Raw genomic sequence first — 15,788 nt, 5'->3', positions numbered from 1 at the left:
GCAAGGAAATCAAACCAGCCAATCTTAAGAACTGATGCTGAAACTGAAACTCCAGTATTTTGGTCACCTGAGGCAAACAGCCGACTCATTGGAAAAGTCCCTGATGCTGGGAAAGACTGAGGGCAGAAGGAGAAGAAGGCTGAGGATGAGATGGCTGGATGGCATCACCAATGCAATGAACATGAACTTGGGCAAAGTTAGGGAGATGGGTAGGGGTCAGGGAGGCCTGGTGTGCTGCAGTCAATTGGGTCTCAAAGATTCGGACACAACTGGGTAACTGAACAACAATAATAACAACATAAAAGTTAAACATGGCCATTTAGACATCAACAAAATGTTTTATGTACCACAACCTTCTGCTAACTTTACCTCTGAAGAAGTTGTTACATGCCATACTCTACACCCAGTGATCATTAATTTTACTGCAGCAATTCCTCTTTCTTTCCACCTGCTCCATTGTCATTGGTGGCGTTACTTTACCTTGGGTTTCCCTTCAACCACAATGTTTCTTAGCCTCATCTCTAATCCTGGAGTCACTCTCTCACAGTAATTCTTTCCTTCACATACAATACTTTGATCTGTTCTCTTGCTACACACCTGACTCAAGTCATGGCCCTTTAGGCCCCCCTGTAGATTATTCAACCTTTTCTACATTTCATTCTTCCAGATCCTCCCATAGGGATTAAAAATAATCTTTCTCATGTCTCTTTTTCATGACATTATCCCTCACTCAGAATTTATTTTTTAATTTTTTATTTTGTATTGGGGTATAGCCAATTAACAAAAAATGTTGTGATACCTTTAGATGGACAGTGAAGGAACTAAAACATACATATACATGTATCTATTCTCCTCCAAACTCCCCTCCCATCCAGGCTGCCACATAACATCGAGCTGAGTTCCACATGCTGTACAGTAGGTCCTTGGTTATCCATTTTAAATATAGCACCTCACTGAGAAATTTACCAACAGCTAACGTTCAATCATTTCATGAATCCAAGTTGCTAACCTACTTCTTTAAATTAGAGCTCATAACCATTAGTTTAAGGTTCACGCCAAATGCCATGTCCATTGCAACCCTTTGCTTAACTCGACAGTTCTAGCCAGTCGGTTCCACTCATCCCACCCCATCACTTGACACCCACTCCGGCAATACCAAGCTCTTTTCTCCCTTCCAAACTCCCCCTGGCCTGTCTTCTCCACCTGTCTGTCCTTTTCCTTCATCAAACATTTCTCATACACCATCTTTCTTACAAAGTTTTCCCAAGATACAACCATTTCAGCAATCTCCTCAGCACCTTGTGTCAATATGAACCATTTGTAGACATCAGAAATTGGCTCTGCTCAGCTTCAGAAAATCATGTATAACCACTGTGAGTTTAGTGGGGAAATAAGACAGAATGTCAATTCCCAAACACCTTTGACAGAATCAAACATGCAGACCAGAATGGCATTCCAGAAGCTTGTTCTTGAGACTTAGGTTCCAGCATAATAATAATGTACAGCACTAAACATAGGTCAAATTGTGTATATTAGATAATAAAAATGTTTATTTTTCTGTACTTTATCTCTCCCTGTAGAGGATAAGGAATCTATACACTTTCCTTAAGTCCGTGTTCAGCTCCCTTCTGCTTTTATCTAGGAAGAGGTCTGCTGTTGAAGAGTTTATTTTCATTAGGGAGTTGAGCAGGTATATATACCTGGAGAGAGGAAAAGAGGAATTGATGGTGGGGTTCAGATTTACCAATAAATGAGACCAGGTAGCAAAAAGGAAATTCTACTATAATGCTTCTCCCAGCTCCCAAGTCTCCAGATTAAAACCGTGTGATTCACTGCTTTCTCCCAAGTATGTAACATCAAGAATACCGCAAGGGTTAGGATGAAGCTGACCAGAACTCTGGCTCTCAAAAAGATCTTCACTTTTTGCATTTCAAACCTTTGTTGTTAACTAAAGTTGGCTAGAAGTTTTGGAGTCATGGTTACCCCTCTGCACAGCTGTTCCTTATTTTTTTTTATTACCACCATAGATTCAATCACAAGAGAAAAAGGAAGTTTATTATTTCAAATAGTTTCTTTAAATCTGAAAAACCAGGAAATAAGCCTGCAGTCATAAAAACATATAAATTCAATCATAGCACCTCAGTCAGGAAAAACATCAGGCCTCATGAACCAAGCAACCTTAGCCTCAGTCGCTGCTCAAACACCCCCACCAAACACTCCATCCTAACTACAATTTAAAACCAAACCAAGCTTAGTCACTTGTTTGTCTCTGAGCACAAGAGTGGTGTTGGGCTGTAGAGGGTTTCAACTGAGAGCAAAAATCCCTTCTCATATCTGAATCCCAGCAAAATGGCTGCAGAAAATCTCAGTCTTCAGACAAATATTCTACCTGAAATAAGAAAGCAGGAAAATATTTTTGTTTCTAATAAAATTGCCTGATTTTAATAATAAAGCTCTATACTTAGATTTTTCTCCAATAATATGAGAATGTCAGGGTAACTGACTTCCATCTCCCTGATATTAATGCTCCTAATTCTAATTTCCAGGTCAAAGCATCAAGAGTGAGAGCGCATGGAGAAGAATGTTTGTGGCTGTCTGTCTCCATTAGTCCTCACTGGGACACCATCATGTATCCAGGCGGAAACACAGCATACTTATATATGATAGAAACAGTGAAGAGTGAAAATGGATCTCAAAATCTCCTTCCACCATACAAGCTCTAAGTATGTCACATGAAGTGACCTTTTCGTACAACATTAGAACACAACACTGCTGGCTGAGCCCAGATGAAGAGTCAGTCTCCTGTTGGAAGCTCAGTCCTAATAATCTGCTACCAGAGACAACCAGAAGGCAGTTATCAGCCCTTATTACTAATGGTTGAATTTGGGTAACTTAAATGGACGTTTTATGAGATTCCAATGCAGTCAAATACAGGCATTTTTATTGTTGCAGCTGTTATACTTAAATAATCACAACAGTGAACTCTTCATTTCTCAGCTTCTTGTAAGCCAATCACAGGGCAATAGTTACAACTTCTTTAGACTATCTGCTTTAAGCACGAGATAAAAAATAGAAAAGTTGCAGGAGAGAAAGAGGAAAGTTTTATTATTATGTTGGGGAGGGAAAAGTAGTCACATTTGCTACATTAAAACTGCATCTTTCTTATGCAGCTGTCTTAGATATGAATATATATGTAGATACATATATATTTCCATTTTATAAATAGATCTTAAATTGTCTTAAATTTCAGTTGTAACTTCTACCATTTTGAAAAAGCACTGCCTGGACCAACATCTATGCAACAAAGGCCTGCACCACAAATAGTTCACTGGATTCCCCATGAATCATTTCAGGGCATTCCATTTAAGACACATTCCTGGGACTTCCCCGGTGGTTCAGTCCTTAGGGCTCCACACGTGCACTGCAGAGAAGGCAGGTTCAATCCCTGGTGGGGGAATTAAGATCCTTCGAGGTGCATGGTGCTGTAAAATAAAATAAAATACACATTTCTACCGGTGTGAGAATCCAGTTATGTCTAGTGATTCCTCACCGACATTTAGGATGGATCTTCACCAGGTGATTGTTTCCAGAGAAAAAGTTCAAGTGGGAAAAAAAAAAAAAAAAAAGGTAAAGGAAAACATTAAGACCAGAGGGTCCAGGTCAGGGCCCTCTCTGTGGCATGTGCAAGGGGCCTTCAGAGAAATGTCTTGTTGCATCTTAGACCCAGAAGCAGCCTGTAAATTTCCCTGGGATACAAAATCATCTGATTAGTATGGCCAGCTGCCCATTCCCTTTGCTTTCCCATTCTGGGTCCACTGTTGCACCAAGGTGTCCCCACCTTTCCCTCTACGTGGCTTGTGAGCTCACAAGGCTGGTGTGACTTGTCATAACCCAGAGTAGAAAGTGTCAGAAAAGATAGGAGTTATCAGGTGAGACCAGCTGGATCCACTTAAAAAGTCTTTATGAGAGATTTTGTTTTTTTTTAATCTGAGCATTTGTTCTCCCTACCCCCACTGTTAAGTTAATGAATTCTGCCTGTTTGGAGTTCTGGAAAATATGAACAGAATGAGTTAAGTCAAAAGACAGGTACAATCTTTTGTAAAAGAGTGGGAAATACCACCCAAGAGTGAAGGAATCTCTATTTGTTGAAAGATTGTGAGCTACTGACCTTTCTGGATTCTTAATCTATGCCCTCTTTCCTTTGTAATACCTAAACTCATTCATTTTTTGGGTACAGAATACTGTGTGATCGGAGAAGGCAATGGCAACCCACCCCAGTACTCTTGCCTGGAAAATCCCATGGATGAGGGAGCCTGGGTAGGCTGCAGTCCATGGGGTCACACAGAGTCGGACACGACTGAAGCGACTTAGCAGCAGCAGCAACTATGTGATAGGCCATGCTGATATTCTTTCACACCCCAAAGTTCCTCAAGCTGTCTCTAGAAACACATGTTGAGCAAAACAGTCCATGAGAAAGTTCTTATTATCTATTGTTCACCCCAAAGTAACATCACGCAGGGAGTTAACAGTCACAGGCCGTAAAGGAAAAGCGCATCACTGAAGAAGTCACTGAAGAAGTGACTCCAAAACGTCAGTACGATCTACTGGGGGAAAGGCATACGAAGAGGTAACTCATTGAATACATCTAGGAATTTGCAAACATATTCTGCTGCTGCTAAGCCACTTCAGTCGTGTCTGACTCTGTGTGACCCCCATAGACGGCAGCCCACCAGGCTCCCCCATCCCGGGGATTCTCCAGCCAAGAACACTGGACTGGGTTGCCATTTCCTTCTCCAATGCATGAAAGTGAAAAGTGAAAGTGAAGTCGCTCAGTCGTGTCCGACTGTTCGCGACCCCATGGTCTGCAGCCTACCAGGCTCCCCCCAATCAATGGGATTTTCCAGGCAAGAGTACTGGAGTGGGGTGCCGATCACAAAAGTTCTCCTAGGAACTCTCATTACCTTCCAGTGCCCCCACCCCTCCTCCCTGGGGCAACTTCCCAGGAAAGTAACTCTTGGTGTTGATCTTGTGTTCGTTTCTTAATGACCCTAAGGGACTTGGCGACTACTCTGCAAGCAGGCTGTTTGCTCTACAATGCGCGCGAGCAGGTCGCTCCCCCTGCCCCCCAAATCTGGAGCTCTGACTTCATTGCGCAGGTATACACTATTGCTCCTCCCCCCGCAAACAAATGACCTCGCTCGGATCTTCTTATTTCCTTCACCGAAGCGGGTTGCCCATGAGCTTAGCCGCTGATTCTTTTGGAGTTGCCTAGCTGGCTTTTCATCCTTTTCTCTTGTGCGTTTGTTTTCTCAGAGTGAACACTTGTGGGGGCCCGCGACTCCACTGATTGAATGACAGGAAACTGGCCACGGCATTCTCTCTTCTGTTCCTAGAGAGTTAGGAAGTCTGGGAATGGGTTTGGCAAGACGGTCCCTCATACCCTCAACCCTATTGCTTCTAGTGCTGCCCACTTCTTTCCAGTTACAAGCACAAACCCCCGTATTTATTGCTCTCCGGGCAGCTTCAGAGTCTCCCGCATCCCCCAGGCCAGAGAGTGTCCCCAGGAGCCTTGTTTCTGAAAAAGGGAGCCAAAAGTTGTTGATGAAGAGACCCAGGGATTCCCAGCCTAGGCTTCTCTTCCAGTTGCCCCTGCTAGCTGAGGGGCCCTGCCAGCCCCTCCTCTGAGCTTCAGCTTCCTTCCTGCCAATGCCTTTGTTCATCTGAAGCACCGTTTCCACTGGGAAGCCTGAAAGAATTTTTTTTTTCCTAACCATCTCATCTTCTTGACCAGAAGTCTTCCCGTCTTCTTTTCTCTAACGATGCCATCTTCTTTCCTTAATGGATGCTTGTTTGTTACTGCTTTTCTGGGAGTGTTCGGCTGTGCTGCAGAGACAAGCAGCAGAGCAGGACTGACTGAAGGAGTCGGTGTGAGACCCCGCGCTAGTGCGCCTCCAGTCACACTTCCCCAAACATGCCCGGATGGTTTCCTTCCAGGCTTTTCACACTTATAGCGCCCATGGCAAGTCTTTAACTTTTAAGTGAGATGATCTTTAAAGAGATAAAGAGTTTCACAAAATGGATTAAAGACCTAAATGTGAGACTGGACACTATAAATCTCCTAGAGGAAAACATAAGCAGAAACACTCTGACATAAATCATGGCAACATCTTTTTTGATCCATCTCCCAGGAAATTGGAAATGAAAACAAAAATAAACAAATAGGACCTACTCAAACTGAAAAGTGTTTGCTCAGCAACGGAAACAATAAACAGAACGAAAGCACAACCCGCAGATTGGGAGGAAATATTTGCAAATGATGTGACCGATAAGGGATTAGCTTCCAAAATATACAAACAGCTCATGATGCTTAACAGCATCAAAACAAATAACCCACTCAAAAAATGGGCAGCAGACTTAAATAGACATTTCTCCAAAGAAGACACACAGATGGCCAATGGGCACATAAAAAGATCTTCAAATTCACTAATTAATCAAGAAATGCAAATAAAAACTGCAAAGAGATATCACCTCACACCAGCCAGAATAGCTATCATCAAAAAAATCCACAAAGTCTGGAGAGGGTGTGGAGAGAAGGGAACCTTCCTACACTATTGGTGGGAATGTAAATTCTTACAGCCACTATGGATTACAGTATGGAGGTTCCTTAAAAAGCTAAAAGTAGAGATACCATATGACCCTGCAATCCCACTCCTGGATATATATCCAGAGAATACCTGAAAGGATAGATGCACCCCAATGTTCAGGCAGCACCGTTTACAATAGCCAAGACATGGAAGCAACTTAATGTCCATTGACAGAGGAATGGATAAAAAAGATGTGGTTCATAGGAATATTACTATATACATAGTGATATTCAAAGGAATATTACTCAGCCATTAAAAAGAATGAAATAATGCCATTAGAAGGAACATAGATGGACCTAGAGAATGCCATACTGAGAGAAGTAAGTCAGACAGAGAAGAATAAATAACCCATGACATCACTTATATGTAGAATATAAAAAGAAACGATACAAATAAACTTACAAAATGGAAAGAGACTCACAGACTTAGGAAATGAACTTATGGTTGCCAGAGGGAAGGGATAATGAGGGCATTTGGGATGATCATGTACACACTGCTATATTTAAAATGAATAATCAACAAAGACATTTTGTATAGCACATGGAACTGTGCTTAATGTTATGTAGCAGCCTGGATAGGAATGGGGTTTAGGGGGAGAATGGATACATGTATATGTATGGCTGAGTCCCTTCACTGTTCAGCTGAAACTATCACAACCTTGTTAATCAGCTATATCTCAATACAAAAGTTCAAAAACAGAACAAAACAAAAAGAAAAGAAAAGAAAAAACAGTTTCAAAGAGTGAACTAAAGGAAAGAACAGTACACTAAATACTTATCCTAAAATAGAAGGGAAAAAGCAGCTGGTCCAAAGTTATTTGATGGATATTCTGTATCCTACCTGCTGTAACTTTATTCTTGCCCATACCAAGTCCTAATTCAGCCTTCAATTTTGTCTTAAGAAGGTCTTTAGGGTTACAAAATCATTTCTCTATCCAACTCCTGTGACCCTCTCTTAAGCATCTGAGAATTTAAACATCCCTCCAGAGAGAGGATACCAGGAATTCCCAGCCTGCACTTTATATGACATCTAAGTAAAGACGGTAAAATGAATGGCAGTATGTACAATATCCCATGTGAACTATACTGGGCTTCCTCACAACATGGCAGCCTCAGGAAGGTAGGTTGCTTATATAGAAGTTGAAGGTAATAAGAGCATGTATTCCAACAGGCAAGTTAGAAATATCGTGACTGCCTTTTTTGAACTTGCCTTGGAAGTTACATAGCATCACAGTCAGAAAAGCCAGTCCAGTTTTGGAGGGAGGAAACATAACCCCCATCTCTTGATGGGAAGACTGTAAAAAGATTTATGGACGTACTAAACAATATTGACTGACCCTCCCTTTTGTCTTGCAATTAAGTTTTCATCACCCTGATCTTCTCAGTTCTTCTGACTGGTCTATCTTCAGGTGATTTCCATACTGAAAATGTCGGCAGGTGAGGGAGCTGGTCTCCAAAGATGGCCCCTTAGCAACCACTCCTCCCAGTACAGTGCTCCTGTGCAGTCCCCTCCCACACTGAGTCTGGACTGGCACTGTGGAGGAAGTGATCCCATGTGACGTTCAAGAAGCCTTGCTGCTTATACTAGGGTCTTTTGAAATGCCTATTCAGGGGAAAGTCAGCCACCATGTAAGAAGTCTAATCTGAGACCACCGTGCTGTGAGGAATCCTACGTGGTTCACACGGAGGAACTGCATGAAGAGAACAAAATGCTTGGTGAGCTCCTAGAGATTTCCGCCCTCTCAGCCTGGATGGCAGACACATAAGTGAGGAAGCCATCTTAGATGTCCAGCCTGCGTGAGCATTCAAAGGACTCTAGCCCAGCCACTATCTGACTGCAAACACACTTGAGACATCAAGCAAGAATGATCCAGGTGGGTCTAGACAATCCCCAGAATCTTGAGAGATAATAACAAATTGTTACTTTAAACCAATAATTGTGTGGTGGCTTGATAGCAATAGAACACCAGGTTCTATCCATGCCGCCTATGAATGTCTCCCCAGTCTGGTCCTCTTAGGCAGAACTTTGGCTTCAAATATTTGCTAAGGCAAATCTTGCTGTCTGGTCAGAGCAAGGACTCATACCTCTAGAGAAGTTGCTCTTTGATGTTACATTAGACATGCTTACAAGGAACCATAAAATAAAGGTCAATACTTCCCTGGTGGCGCAGACAGTAAAGAATCCGCCTATAACGCAAGAGACCCGGGCTTGATCCCAGGGTTGGGAAGATCCCCTGGAGAAGAGAATGGATACCCACTCCAGTATTTTTGCCTGGAGAATTCTATAGACAGAGTAGCTTGGCAGCCTACAGTCCATGGGATTGCAAAGAGTTGGACACGACTAATCGACTAACACTTTCACTTTCACAGAGAAAAAGTACCATGAGAACCTGGGGAAAAGAGAGGATTAATCCAGCCTGAAACTGGTGGGCCTGAGAGGAGGTGATATTGAACTGGATCTTGAATGCCAAGAAGGAATGCGTGGCTTTGTTTTATGGAAATAGGGAATTACTCTGGGTTTCTGAGCAGAAAGGTGTGTGATAAAAAAACTTTTTCAGGAAAACTAGTCTGAGAGCAGTGTGTATATACAGTCAATTGCATTTGGAAGACACTAGGCAGGAGTGGCCTGTGACGGTGAGGAGGCCAGTAAAAAGTATTACGATCATCTGGGGAGAACGAGCTCTTGCACTTGGTGCGGCAGCAAGAAGAGGGGGAAACTAGTTTTAGGAGACGTTCCAGAGGTTCATATGACCCTGAAACACCATATACTTCACACACTATATACTTCGTATTGTATGCGAGATAGTAAAATTATGATGCCAATTCTCCCATCCGTGAAAAAAAATGAAAACAAATAATTCTAAAACGTTTACTTTTGAATAAATGTTGTATTTAAAAGAAATTACCTTTAAAAAAACGGTTTATGTTCTGGAAAAAAAAGAGAAAGTAATTTATATCTGTAACTTTATGTGCCATCAGAGATTATTACCCTTTTGAACATTGCTAGAAAACATTTCTAATATATTCATATTGATTTAAGATTTTTGTCACTTATCCATCCCTTTGGAACGTTAATAATGAAAGAAGCTGCAAAAAAAAAAAAAAAAAACAGGGCAGCGTCATTACTAATTTTAAAACCCACAGTGGCAGCTGCTGGCACAACGTGGTTGCTCCAGATATTTTTTAAAGTATGAGCTCCCTCTAGTGGCCAAAACAGTCCTTATCACCTGATCAAATCTGTGCCGCCTAGTAACTTCTAGAACTGAATTTGTACTTTAAAATATTTCTGTGCCATGTTCTGAATAGGCTCAATAATATTCACAGTAAACTTTAAAATCTTATTATTTTTATGATTTAAACATATTATTGTTATGATATGTTTAAATATGATATGATATGTTATGATATGATATGTTATGTTTAAACATATTATTGTTATGATTTGTAATTATCAGTTTTCAATAACGTGTTTATTGAGTTTCCGATCTCACCAAAATGCAATTATCTCATTTTAATTTTTATTTTTACTTTATTTTGCTTTACAATACTGTATCGGTTTTGCCATACATTGCAATTATCTCTTAATTAATGTACAAGCTAATTTCCTATATATATTCCCAGGAAATAAGGTCATCATTTGTTACTCTATAAAATGTCCTCATTGATGAACCTATATCTTCTTAAAACTGGTTCAGTTTGAAACTATTCCAGAAATATACATTTCCCAACCAAATCCCATCATTCCTTGCAGAGAGGGATCACTCTGAATGGATTCCATTGAATCACTTCTCCCACTGAGGGACAGAGTCAGACAAAAGCAGGATTTGGAGGAGTTGGGGGAGTGAAACAAAAGACTAATACTGTCTACTGCGTCTACTGTGTCAGATGTTAGGTGTTAGGTTTTATGCTTTACATCCACTATCTCACTTGAAGCCCTAGAGGGATGATATTCGGTTCCTCTACTATTTAATACAAATTTTCCAGACTCTTACAAGTCATAATAAGGCTTAGAAGAAAAGTAGCCATCATCTCTGCATCTCTGGGTTAGGGTACACAGAGCTAAGTGGGGAGACCAATAAGGAGGCAGATGAGTGTCCTCACCGGGCAGGTGGAAACCCAGGCACTGGGAAACCCCCAGGAGGGGCTCTTCAGCCCACCTGCAGAGGAGGAGGGTGGCAAGCAGCAGGGAGAGTTGCCTTGTAGAGCAGGGGATATAAGTGGAGTCTTTAAGGATGCTGAAAACGGCCTGGCAGAGGGACAGTTCGTGCAAAGGCCTGGATGGAGTCAGAAGAGAGCGTTAATGCGTGTTGGCTGACACTTAGGAAAGGGGTGGATGGTTAACATTCCATTGTCAAGAGACCAAGTCGACACTCAGAGAAGTTAACAAAGAATCCTGCCAAGATAAAAGTGAGGCCTGAGTGATTGCATAGCTGCCAGCTGTTCACCTCCACCTTACGTGTTGGGGGAACGTGACAGCCCCCATCAAGGTGATGCCAGGAGAAGCTGATGCCAACATAAGTGATTATGAGGCCAGCTCTGCAAACACCTCCCTCTTGGAAGCTAACGACTGTTGGAGTTGTGTGTCTGAAGTAACAGTGTGAACACCCGAAGTGATGTGGTAGCCAGTTATGATGAATGCAACATGGCTCGCTTTGGGAGTGAGCCTTGGGAATGGGTGGAAAGGGCGGCTTTCTCTTTCGAAGGCTGTCTGTGCAGTCTTAGATCCTGACCTTAAAATGCAACCCAGCTGCCCCATCCCAGCACTATGACCGTGGACCTGCATCTTCTAGCCCGCTGGGACATGAAGCAAACAGGAAACACAAATGTGTGTAGTCAACGTTACTCTTGAAAATACCTTAAATTATCCAAAAAGTGATCAGCAGAAACATGGTTTTGTATATACAACCCAGTACAGTGAATTTCACAAACCCTGCAGTGGGAGACCCTTGGAACTAAACTAGGAGAAGCCTCTATCACATGTCTGGGTGTTCAAACCAATCTTCCTTTAAAGACATCTGAACAGACCCCTTCCTCTTGATTTTCATAATGCTTATTCCTCTCACATTGTCTTTAAAGCTACTTTGTTTTCTTCCACTTGTACTGAGGTATAATTACACATAATAAAATTCACCCATTTTATATGTATAGCTGATGAATGTTGAAATTGTACAGTCTTATAGTCACCCCCATAAGATATTAATATAAAAACATGTCTGCTATCCTGGAAATTTTCTTTATGTCCTTCCTTTGAAGTCAACCCCCTCCTCCAAACTCTGGCCAAAGGCAACCTCTGGTCTTTTTATTGCTATAGTTTTGCCATTTCTAGAATTTCATATAAGCAGAATCATAGAATATGTAGTTGTTTCATATACCGCCTTTCAATTAGAATAAAGGTGTCAAGGTTTATCCGTGTTGTCTGTGTGTATCAGCAGTTTGTTCCTTTTTGTACTTCGTGTTGATTGCTGCCCAGATTCACAGGACAAATTACAATAAAATGAAAACACAAGGTATAATAGACCTCAATGGCCTTAATGAGGAGGCCTGAGATGAATTTAATTACTGGGCCGTGCAATGCCTACCCCAAATGCTGTTAGATTCACAGCTTGTAGGCGTCAATGTGGATATAGATAACTGTTGGACATGACATCAGTAAGACATGTCGAAGCTATTCATCACTCTGAAGTTTTGTTAAATCTGTAAAGAAACGACACCTCTCTCACGACTGGTCGGGAATCTTGCTGTGCTCCCAAGAAGGCAGCTTCTGCTGACCTGAAAGAGCACGTGAGAGAGGGGCAGTGCATCTTTTTTCTCCTCTTCCCCTTAGCAACCTGGCTGCCAGGATCCCCGCCTGGGTCCTCTGTGGCTGGCAGTGCACTGTTCTCCAGGAGGCTGCAGCTCAGGCAGATGAGGCCACAGCCAAGACCGGGGCTTCCTTGGAATGAAGTGAATGGAGGTGAGCTAAGGAGGAAACAGAGCTTGAGGAGTGGGCCTAGGAGGAAGGGGGGGTTTATTTGCGTAGAAAGTATGGATGGTAAATCATTATTAATGATTCTGAGAGACAGCCAGAGAGAAATTGCTGCAAGCAGAGCACCCAGGACAACTCAGGACCTGCGCTGTGGAGGGTGCCTTCTGCGTGAACAGTGCATTCGTCAGTAGGAAACTTTCTGCAAAGGTCCCAAAGCAATTCCTGAAAAGCACTATTTTATCTTGTGTTTAGAAAGATCTAGACAAGGACATTTGGCAATGACTATAGTAGGCATAATGCAGCCCATTGCGAGGCCTGGGTCTTACCTCCCTGCGATAGTGTTTCTCAAGAAGACTTGAGCAATTTTCCCTCCGCTTCAGTGTTTATAGTTATTATAAAAGTATGGATAATAATAACTTGCGCAGTACAGAACCGTGAAAGATGATCATAAGTTGGATACTGCTGTAATTAAAGGCCCAAGATTGGTAAAAATCTCAGTTCTGTAGCTTCTTACCTTTAAGGTGATGATTAAGTCACTTAATCACTTTGTGCCTCAATCTCCTGATCTGAAAAATGGAAATAATAATGATAATAATAATATTTATCTCTATAATGCTGTGGAGAAGAAACAATGTAAGTATATGATATGCTTAGGTTGATGCTTGGCAATAGGAACCTTTCAATAAACTATAGTTGTAATTATCATTAATGTTGCTATTATTGTTGTTGTTATAATGACTCTAGCCTTATCTTCCACTTCTCATATTTCCTCTGTTAACAAATCCTTTAGTATAAAACCTAATCTCCTCCTTGACCCAGACCTTTTCATCTTAGATTGAATATATGTATAGCTGTTGGTCCCCAGTCTCATCATTATGCAATCCCAGAGCTTTGACCAAGTGTATCCAAAGCAAGTAAGTTTACAGTAAATACATTTGTCATTTACATTATCAGATGGCATATTTTTTCCCTAGAATCCTAATATTAAAAACATACAGCATTGCTAAAAGCATTAAATGAAATAAAGCTCAATATAGCTACACTAATCTGTGCTTTCTAAATTTACTGACAGAAGTGAAGAAAGTGGGCTGGCACGGCTTTTGTACAATTTCTGTATCACACTAACCTAAATTCAAACAGTGTGTTTAGATAAAAATATTGTTCCCTCCAAGGAAGCTTCTGACTTTGCAGAGAAAAACACTTCTGTGTGGAACATACCTTACACAATGAGCACCTTCTTCCTGGAGGAGAAACGCTGCAAGCACATCACCACCACATTCTCCAGAAGTAAAGATTCTCTGGTGCCCAGCCACCACCAAGGAGGGGGCCCCAAACCGGGAAACAAATGGCACCAACAGTTTAGCACCACCAGGCACCTTCGAGGGGTCAGAAGTGGAACGGTTCTTGTCAGATCAGTGCTGACCTCCTGTTGTGGCCAGGCTGACTGAGACGGACTGGGAGGAGGCAGGAAAGAAACCAGAACCGCAACTAACAGGTGGCCAGCCAAACCTCCAGGGACAAAGTAACTACCCTAGAACTTGGAAGAAAATAATCACCTGGGAGGTTCTTCCTTAGAGAGATAGAGGGTTGTTAAATTTGCCCAGATGTTAGGGAAACTATAATTTTCTTTTTCTCTTATTCAGAAAGAACAACCAAGAGGAAAAGCTGGGACTTCCCTGGTGGTCAAGTGGCTAAGCCTGCACTCCCAGCGCAGGGGGCCCAGGTTGGATCCCCGGTCAGGGAACTAGATCCCACATGGCGCAGCTGAGAGCTCGAATGCTGCAATAACGATCAAAGTTCTTGAGTGCTGCAGCTAAGACCTGGCACAGCCAAATAACTCAGAAAACACTTTTTTAAAGAAAGAAAAGCAGTGTTCTTAAGAAGAAGTATATTTTATCAATTAAAACATTGGAAAACATACTTCTTTCCCAAATTTACTTTGAACTTACTTCCGAACTTACTTCCTCATTCCATATGCAACTTTGTGGACTTAAGGTGGCTATTCCTCAGGGTCAACTGTACGTCTCCCTGTCTGTTCCCCCTGCTAGGTAGGAAGATATTTGAAGCCACATTTGTGTCTTTCATTTCTGGAGTGCATGGGCCAGCATCACACACTGTAGATAACTGAGCAGATTCTGACTGGATTCATGCTTCATAAAATGAAACAATCAGTTCTGCTTAAAAGAAACCATCATTCTTTTTTAAAGTTAATTTTTATTGGAGTATAGTTGGAGGAGGAAATGGCAACCCACTCTAGTATTCTTGCCTGGGAAATCCCATGGACAGAGAAGGCTGGCAGGCTACAGCCCATTGGATCACGGAGTTGAACATGACTGAGTGAGTGAATAGCAGCAGCAGGGGATGGCTGCTTTACAAAGTTGTGTTACTTTCTGCTGCACAGCAAAGTGAACCAGTTATGCGTCTGCGTATATCTCTTCTTTTCTTGTTACCGTAATTCTCATTTCAATCCACTTACCTTTCAGTTCAGTTCAGTTCAGTTGCTCAGTCGAGTCTGACTCTTTGCGACCCCATGAATTGCAGCACGCCAGGCCTCCCTGTCCATCACCAACTCCCGGAGTTCACTCAGACTCACGTCCATCGAGTCCATGATGCCATCCAGCCATCTCATCCTCTGTCGTCCCCTATTCCTCCTGCCCCCAATCCCTCCCAGCATCAGAGTCTTTTCCAATGAGTCAACTCTTCGCATGAGGTCGCCAAAGTACTGGAGCTTCAGCTTTAGCATCATTCCTTCCAAAGAAATCCCAGAGTTGATCTCCTTCAGAATGGACTGGTTGGACCTCCTTGCAGTCCAAGGGACTCTCAAGAGTCTTCTCCAACACCACAGTTCAAAAGCATCAATTCTTCGGGGCTCAGCCTTCTTCACAGTCCAACTCTCACATCCATACATGACCACAGGAAAAACCAGAGCCTTTACACCAAGGTAAAACTGGCAGAAATTAAATCTTACAATAATCTAGAGTTAGCAATAATAGTCTCTACATGTATCTTGTGTTTTCAATCCCAGATCCCAGAGGATTTTAGAAAGAAACGTTACATTTTTTTCTGTTTAGTGGAAAAATAAACATCATGAAAAATGAGTACAGTTCATGTGGTGGTTTAGTTACTAAGTTGTGCCCGACTCTTGCGACCCCATAGACTGTAGCCTGCCAGGCTCCTCTG

At 42.0% G+C, this 15,788-nt stretch overlaps 1 long non-coding RNA gene across 1 annotated transcript in view; it reads right to left on the bottom strand.

Moving 5' to 3' along the window:
- LOC132660233 (uncharacterized) overlaps positions 1-14,054 on the bottom strand; it is a 38,941-nt gene extending 24,887 nt beyond the window's left edge. Inside the window, exons 1-2 of the long non-coding RNA XR_009601608.1 lie at positions 13,827-14,054; positions 13,123-13,174 (exon numbers count right to left, since the gene is read on the bottom strand). This is a non-coding gene — a long non-coding RNA (uncharacterized LOC132660233). The remainder of the gene's footprint in view (positions 1-13,122; positions 13,175-13,826) is intronic.
- Between the last annotated feature and the right edge of the window lie 1,734 nt (positions 14,055-15,788).

Source organism: Ovis aries, chromosome 8 (genome assembly GCF_016772045.2).
Source record: "Ovis aries strain OAR_USU_Benz2616 breed Rambouillet chromosome 8, ARS-UI_Ramb_v3.0, whole genome shotgun sequence".
In the NCBI taxonomy this organism is placed as follows: Eukaryota; Metazoa; Chordata; class Mammalia; order Artiodactyla; family Bovidae; genus Ovis; species Ovis aries.
Note: the sequence above shows the minus strand (reverse complement) of the source record. Positions and strands in the feature narration are given on the sequence as shown.